Here is a 7600-nt window from a genome sequence, read left to right as displayed (position 1 = left end):
TACAGGTGAAAGTGCCCGATTCATCTATAGTTGCTTGAGAATTGCCAGTTGGAAGGCATCAAACCTCCTGCGGTGTTAGCTCCTCCACTAATGGCACTCAATAACAGTTTAATGATGAACTGTTTGTCAATGTGGTAGTTGAAATTTTCTCCATTTTGTCACTTAGCCATTCGTACGGTAAAAATTCTATGGGTTCATAAATACTAGAAACATTGTTAGGAATAGAGTGCTAGCTGTTATAATCCCCAAAAGTAGATTCATGCCACCTGATTGAGAGCTGCAATTATTTCTTGGAGAAATAAGGCTTAGTTTCTTAAGCCAATTTGCTTCTATCAGAAAGTAACAATACTGCAAACATGCAAGCCAATAAGATATTTGAAGTACAAGAGAATTCTAATCTCAGCAGGACAATGTAAATCTATGTTCTGTGGAATCTTCCAGTCTGGGAAACCAGCTGGGCAAGATTAAAACTTTTACATTTGGCCTTTATGAACTTGGTTCTTTGTAACTGAATAAGAAAAAAACATAATCTTCCTTATGATGGATTTGACTAAGGCATGTCTACATGATTCCAAAACCATAGGTTAGGTTAGTCAGCTCAATCAAACATCCAGTAAACGCAATGGTAAAAAAAAAAAAAAAATTCTAAGAAATAAGATACTTTTTTTCCTGTAGCCCAAACACCATTTGACAGATTTTATTTTTCTTTTTGCCAATTGAATTGCCATTGTGTTAAGGGAGCCTAAGGCCATAATTCCTAATCCTGGTTGTGTAACAACTCAAGTTGTCTCCAAGAATGTCAGGTGCTGTCAAAAAATTCTCAAAACAAAATTATTTTTAATTCATTTCAAATCATAAAAATATGCCACATAGCGCTATTATTGGAAGTCATGAACTCAAATGCTTAAAGTGTCACAATTTCAAAGCAGACCAGGAATAAATGATCCAGTCCAACACTGCTATAGAGCTATTTTTCTCTCTAAATTTACAATAGTGAGGCTTTTAGGAATGGGGTAAAACATGTTGATTTTCACTGTAGTGAGTTTTTTGTTTTAGTTTTTTTAACATTTATTTGTTATATTATTATCATTTTTGTTGATGACACTTCAGAAAGTATGCGGCCCATGTTTGTCGGGCATTTGAAAATAATTCTAGCTAGCAGTTATGCTTTCACCTGTACGTAAGGAGATATTTCTCTGGAGAAAATAACTGTATTAAGACTCTTTGGGTTGCAAGTCACAGAAGCCGTCTGAAATTGGCTGAAGTGATCACTGATGATGATGATGATGATGGTGATAATGATAATGAGCCTGATGACAGTGATGATGACAATACATTTTAAAGAATTTTGACTCATAAAACTGAGATGTCCAAGAGTATCTAGCTATAAGCAGGGCTAAATCAAGGAGCGTAAACATTTTCATCAGGACTTGATTTTCCTAATCTGTTGACTGAGCTCTTATCTGTACTTAGTTTGTATGCTTTTCTCTGTGGCGACTTTTCTATATACAGACAGACTCTCCCTGTGTCATGGCAACAGCCCCAGGGTTATGTCAACAAGCTAGCAATGCTAATATAAAGAAATGGCTCAACAAAAAGTCTAGAGCTTTTTTTTTTGCCTTGGGTCATGTCCATGTGGGTGAACAAATGTCTGTGAGGATCATCAGACCTGGGTCATGCTCCTACCTTTGAGACCAAGAGTGCCACATAAATCACATGGATTGAGACAGACGTCCTCAAACTATGGCCCGCGGGCCACATGCGGATGTTTTTGCCCGTTTGTTTTTTTCCTTCAAAATAAGATATGTGCAGTGTGCATAGGAATTTGTTCATAGTTTTTTTTAAACTATAGTCCGGCCCTCCAATGGTCTGAGGGACAGTGAACTGGCCCCCTGTTTAAAAAGTCTGAGGACCCCTGGATTGAGAGAACCAGAAGATGTTTGGTCCCTCATAAGAAAATGAGAGTAATACTAAAACAAAGATACATGAATAAAGATTCTGGCCTGCCAAAATAAGTAATATATATATATATATATATATATATATATATATATATATATTTACTTCAAAAATACACCATGCATATTCCATGTATATATTAATAGTCTTTTATACCCATGCAAAAGTATACATAATAAAAATATAATAATCTTAAATGTTTGTCAAACAGCTACAACATACCAGGCAGTGTGCTTGCCTAACTTCTCTTCCTAAACTGTTAAGGATTGGAGAAAAAGCTGGGATTCTGTTGAAGCTGGGGTCCCTACACAGACAAGAAAGGGAGAAAGAACCTGCAAAAGTTCCTGAGACAAAGGCAAATGGAGCAGAGAAAGGCATGTCATGGAAGTCAGGCCAGTTAAGGCGATGTTAGGCACTTTTATGCATGTTGTCTGAAATCTTCACAACAAGTTGAGGTAGGCTTGTATTAGCAGCCTCATTTTGCAGATGAAGAAACTAAGGTTCAGAGGGGCTAAATGATTTGTCTATAAGCACATAACTAGTTAGAAAGAGTCTAAGGCAGGATCTGAACTCAGGTCTGTTATAGCCTGAAAGCCTGTACTCTCTCCACTGCATATTCAGCACTCCTGATTTATATCGTGTTTGCCTTTATACAATTTTAAATAAATAGATAAAATATTGTACTTTAATACTAAGAAGTTATGATGGCTTGAATGCAATGTAAGTAGGAAGAAATGAAGTAGTGCCTTGACACATGAAATCTGACAATAGTAAAAACAGTATTCTATGCTTGAAGCAGAGAAGAGTGAATTCCCTCTTTCATTTGACAAGACTGTTGACAGCACTAACCACATTAACATCCCAGAACATCCTTGATCTCATCATTCCACCCTTTGATTTCAAGATAACTGTACCCTGGAAATTAAATATTGCTCTCATCATTGATGCTGCCTATAATGTGAGTAGAAAGCATTACATTAGCTTTGAAAACTATTTTCAGTAATGTTCCTTTTCCATAGAAGTTAATGTTTAAGAATATCTCATTGGAGAACAAATCACAATCAACCACAGAAATATCGAACAGGCCCATTGCAACCAGTCCACTCCATCACACAGAACATCATACATTATTTATAAAATAAAATCTGGGAGTTATTCCAGAGCATATACCAAAAAGTGGAGACAGAACTTTTCAAATATTTTAAACTTGAAATGGTTACTCTAATACATTAACAATTTATTTACTAACAACATTTATAGTGCATGCACTAGTTTTTTTTTTTTTGTTTTTTTTTAAGTATCAAGTGCATCTTTCATTATGGTCACTTATGAAATCAGTCTTTCTGTACTTGGAGGTTTACATTTTAGTGGATGGCATTGGACAGATTTCTGTGGTTAAAGTTTGTCAGCAATTTCATTATCAGCATTTCTTTTTTCCCTGTGAGCTATTTCACAACTGCTCTGAGTCGTATCTGGCTAAAACTTGGCATCTAAATTGCCAGCTTAGATAGAATTCTGTCTCAAAGAAAATCTCAGTGTCAGTCTAATGAGCTGAATTGTATACATAGCACAGTTGTTTTTAAGTAGCTCCAATCTCTATTTTTAAACCTAGCTATAACTAAAACATTGCAATTATGATGTACAATCTATTGTTGATAAGAAGACTGTTAGCACATTAATTTCCTAATTAGTTTTCTCAGCTACGGCCAGGAATTTGGAAATCATTATTTTTATCCAAAGAGAAAATCGATTCATTTCAGCAAAGTTGTGGTGAAACTATTTTTGTTTTTTAGTTGTTATTTGGCATAACTCACCTAGTTGAATGTTTGCTAAAGTGTTACAGTTTACCTTCAAACTTTTTGTTTGAACATTGACTCAAGCTGTCTTGCCATAGTTAAAGAGGGACAGAATCAATGCATTGCAGGCTTCCTCTGCTGCTTTGTGTGATAAACACTGTCTAACAAGTCTGGAAAAATCCATTTTGATGCTACTTCCCCAATTAGACCTGTTAAATGGTCTTTGAATGACTGAATTTGGTTTTAGTTTTACACCCAGATACATTGTTAAGCTAATGTTTTAAAGTAGAGTAAACTACAGTACCATTACCATTAATTTCTAGGAAGTGCCTTTTTTTTTATCAAGTCTTACTATAAGCAAATGAAATTGTAACTGTTTTGTTGAGATTCAGTGTAACTTGATTACCCTCTAACTACTCAGTAATTTTTAGAAATTCTGTTCATTCAGTCTGAACAGTTGCAGATGACTTGTATGTGTATAAGAAAACTGTGTTATTAGCATATGTTCTGAGAATGCCTTTGAATATGTGCACATATTTGGAAGCTCCTGAGGAAAAAATCATGCATTCATTCAAAAACTATTTACTGATGCTCTTTGTTACTATGTGTAAGACTCTGAGGTAGGTTCTCTGAGGGAAGTAAAATGATAAGACGGCATACACGTTCAAGGAACTTGTTCTCTATTATAAGAAATAACATCTACATAAAATTTTAAAAAACAAAGCAATATAGGATAAAGTTCAGATAGAGATTCCAATCCCTGAGTAAAGCTCAGGTCTTTAACTTCTATTTCATTTCTATAATGGGCAATGCAAATATACTTACTCCTTGAATACAGTAATGCAAATTCTCTTTTTTGATACTAATTGATGAACCCTGATGAACCCTGGTTGCTACACGATAACATAATTCAATGGGTCAAATGAAACTGCTTCACAAACTTGGCAATTGTCAATCCTTCTGTAGGTTTGGTCAGTAAATTCTTATAGCATTGTAATTGTTAAATACCCAGATTAAAACCAAGGCCATGTAGAAGCTATTAAACTATTGCCACTGTGATTTTATTGTTGTTCAAATTCATATTTCCAAAATGACAACTATATTTAAGCCTAAACTGGTGCCTCTGTCAATCCTGGATCTTTGAAAGTGTTATTCTGTGTAAGTCCAGGTAATGTACTTGGATGAAGCAGACGCAAAACTGAATGGTTGAAAGGCGTGACGTAGTAACAAGAATAGCTTTAAGTCCTACATCAAACACCATAAAATAACTTCACTTGAAAGATTTTTCACTCTCTCCCAGTGGGAAAGCTGATGTTTTCAAATGAAGATTATCCCCCTAAATGTCATCTTTTACCCTAGCTAAAAATGCCATCTGCTTCTGTTGACTATACACTACAGATTCATAAACTCCCACACAATTTCTGAGATAGGAACACCTTAATTGATGGCCGCACGTAATAAAATAAATGTAGTGATGCTATTTATTAGAGTTCAACAGATATTATGAAATTTTAATTAGTACATTCAAAGAATTATGTGATTCAAGAGATATAATGTGTCAAAATATAAAGGTTTACGATTTTGACTACGTATTGAAACTACTTGGAGGTGAAAAGAGAATTAAACACATTTGCTTTGCTTACATTTTCCTGTGCAGGTTAAAATATCACTATGTTCTTTGTTCTTACAGATCTTCTTGTTATAGAAAACTCAGAGTTATCTCCTAATACTTCGCTGTAACCACTAATAAACATGCTTTACACTTGCTGACTTTTTTTTTTTTTTTTGCCAAAATTGTTTTGTAAGAGTGTACTAAGAAGTTATTGTTCATGATTTAGGCAACAATGGACCTACATTCATTGAGAAGTAACCAATCATTTTTGATAACACATTTAAACTCATGTAATTCTCGCCAATATCATTTAGAAAATGTCTTAGAAACACTAAATCTCTGCCTTTTGAACTGGAGTATGAAGTGGTATGTGGCGGTCCTTATATTAAGAGTCTATTTTATTCAGTGATAAACATTTTTTTATATTACAACAAGTATGAATATAATATGGGTTGAAATGCAAAATTCATATGATTATTTAGATAAAATATATGGCTTAAAAGAAATCCTTACCCTACAACAGCTCCTAACCCATGCCAGTCCATTCTTACCCTCACCCTGCTGGATGTATCACCTTCTGCTTTTTATAAGAGTACTTTGATGGAAGCAAGCTGAGAAGCAGCAACAAAATTATAACTTGGGAGACAGAAAAAATAATCCAAATTTATAGTGTGACCTTGACTCGCTGGCATGCTCATCCCCAGAAATAGTCTCTTTTTCTATTGTAAAAAATAATATCTAATGTGGTCACAATGTAGTCCTGGGTTAATGATCATAGCATCTCTTGTTGAGGCTATCTGCAGCAGGTACAGAAACAGAAAGCCTGCTCTATTCGCAAGACACCATGAAAGACAAAGGTTACTGTACCTCTTCCCTTGTTCACAGTGATCAAGTAGGGAGTTGAAAGAATTGGAGATAGGAGAAGGGCATAGCTTTCTGGTTGAACACGATTCATAGAGCAGCTTGCTCCTAAGCTGTCAGAATCACAAAATAAATATAAATACTGACTGTGCTTGCTATCTTTAACCTCCTCTGGGCTAGAAGATATTCCTAATTTAACTCTGTGACTAAACAGGCATATATTATCTCATACAATCGTCACAAAGGCCCTACACATGAAGTATCTTCACATACGTTTTACAGATGAGGAAACATTCTTATGAATGTCAAGTAACTTGCCTATGATCACACAGCTAGAATTCTTTTCCTTCTAACACTCTGCTTTCTTTCTTTAACTTCTCATTACTGTTTGAGAATATTTCCTTTGTTATCTACTACAGGTCTTCACACTTCTCCAATTGGTAGTTGAGGAATTTGAACCATGAGACAATTTCCAAGTTCCTTGTTTTAAACATAAGAACTTTTCTTTCATTCTCCTATGAGGGACTAAATCACTTCCCTTTGCACTGAAAAGTTGTTAGGAAATTGAAATCGTGCCTGCTAGGTCCTGGAATGAAACCATCAACTTACTCTGGGGTTAATCTGAATATTTTAATTATTTTTTGAACATAACAATTGCATTTGGAAAAGTTACAACAGTAAAATTAATTATGATTTAAGTATTGGAGCAGTTGTTTTTCTACATGAATTTTTTTACTGCTTCATTGCACACCTACCTGGTGAGAAAATTAAAATATGGCTCCTAATCTCTAATGCAGATATGTTTCCAATTTTTTGAAAAGGAATGGCTTCAGTGTTTGGAAAATGATTCAATGAACGCATACAACAATTGCAGTAAAATGTCTGTTGAAATATGCATTCTGCTGGATATGAGACTAGTCTACTCTTTTCCCATAGTAACTGGCTGTTTTTCAAGTAGGTTAATTGTTCTCCAGTAGCCTGATTTATTTTTCTTTTACTCATTCAAATTTATTCCTGTCTTCTGATAATGTCATAAAAATCAAATCATACAAAATATAAATTAGCATTCCAGTGTATTGAGGCCTTGCTGTCTAATGCTTTACATTCAGAATAGCTGTCTTTATGCTGAAAGAAAATGTCTAGGCAGCAAATAGAAAATGATTGTGTATACCAAGCATCTTACAGTACCATGAATTGCAATAATAACATACAATAAAGAAGAAATCAATGACACAGTATTGGGATATAAACAAGAAAGGGCCAGTGGTCTGGCCTAGGAATTTCTAGTTGTTCCCCAAGGACAGTCTGACAAATGACAGTTTAAGAGCATTCAGAAGACTTTCTTCTTTCTAGTAGTTACATTTGTTTTTAA

This window comes from Microcebus murinus, chromosome X, assembly GCF_040939455.1.
Source record: "Microcebus murinus isolate Inina chromosome X, M.murinus_Inina_mat1.0, whole genome shotgun sequence".
Taxonomy (NCBI): Eukaryota; Metazoa; Chordata; class Mammalia; order Primates; family Cheirogaleidae; genus Microcebus; species Microcebus murinus.
The sequence above is the reverse complement of the archived record's forward strand: the minus strand, read 5'-3'. Positions refer to the sequence as shown.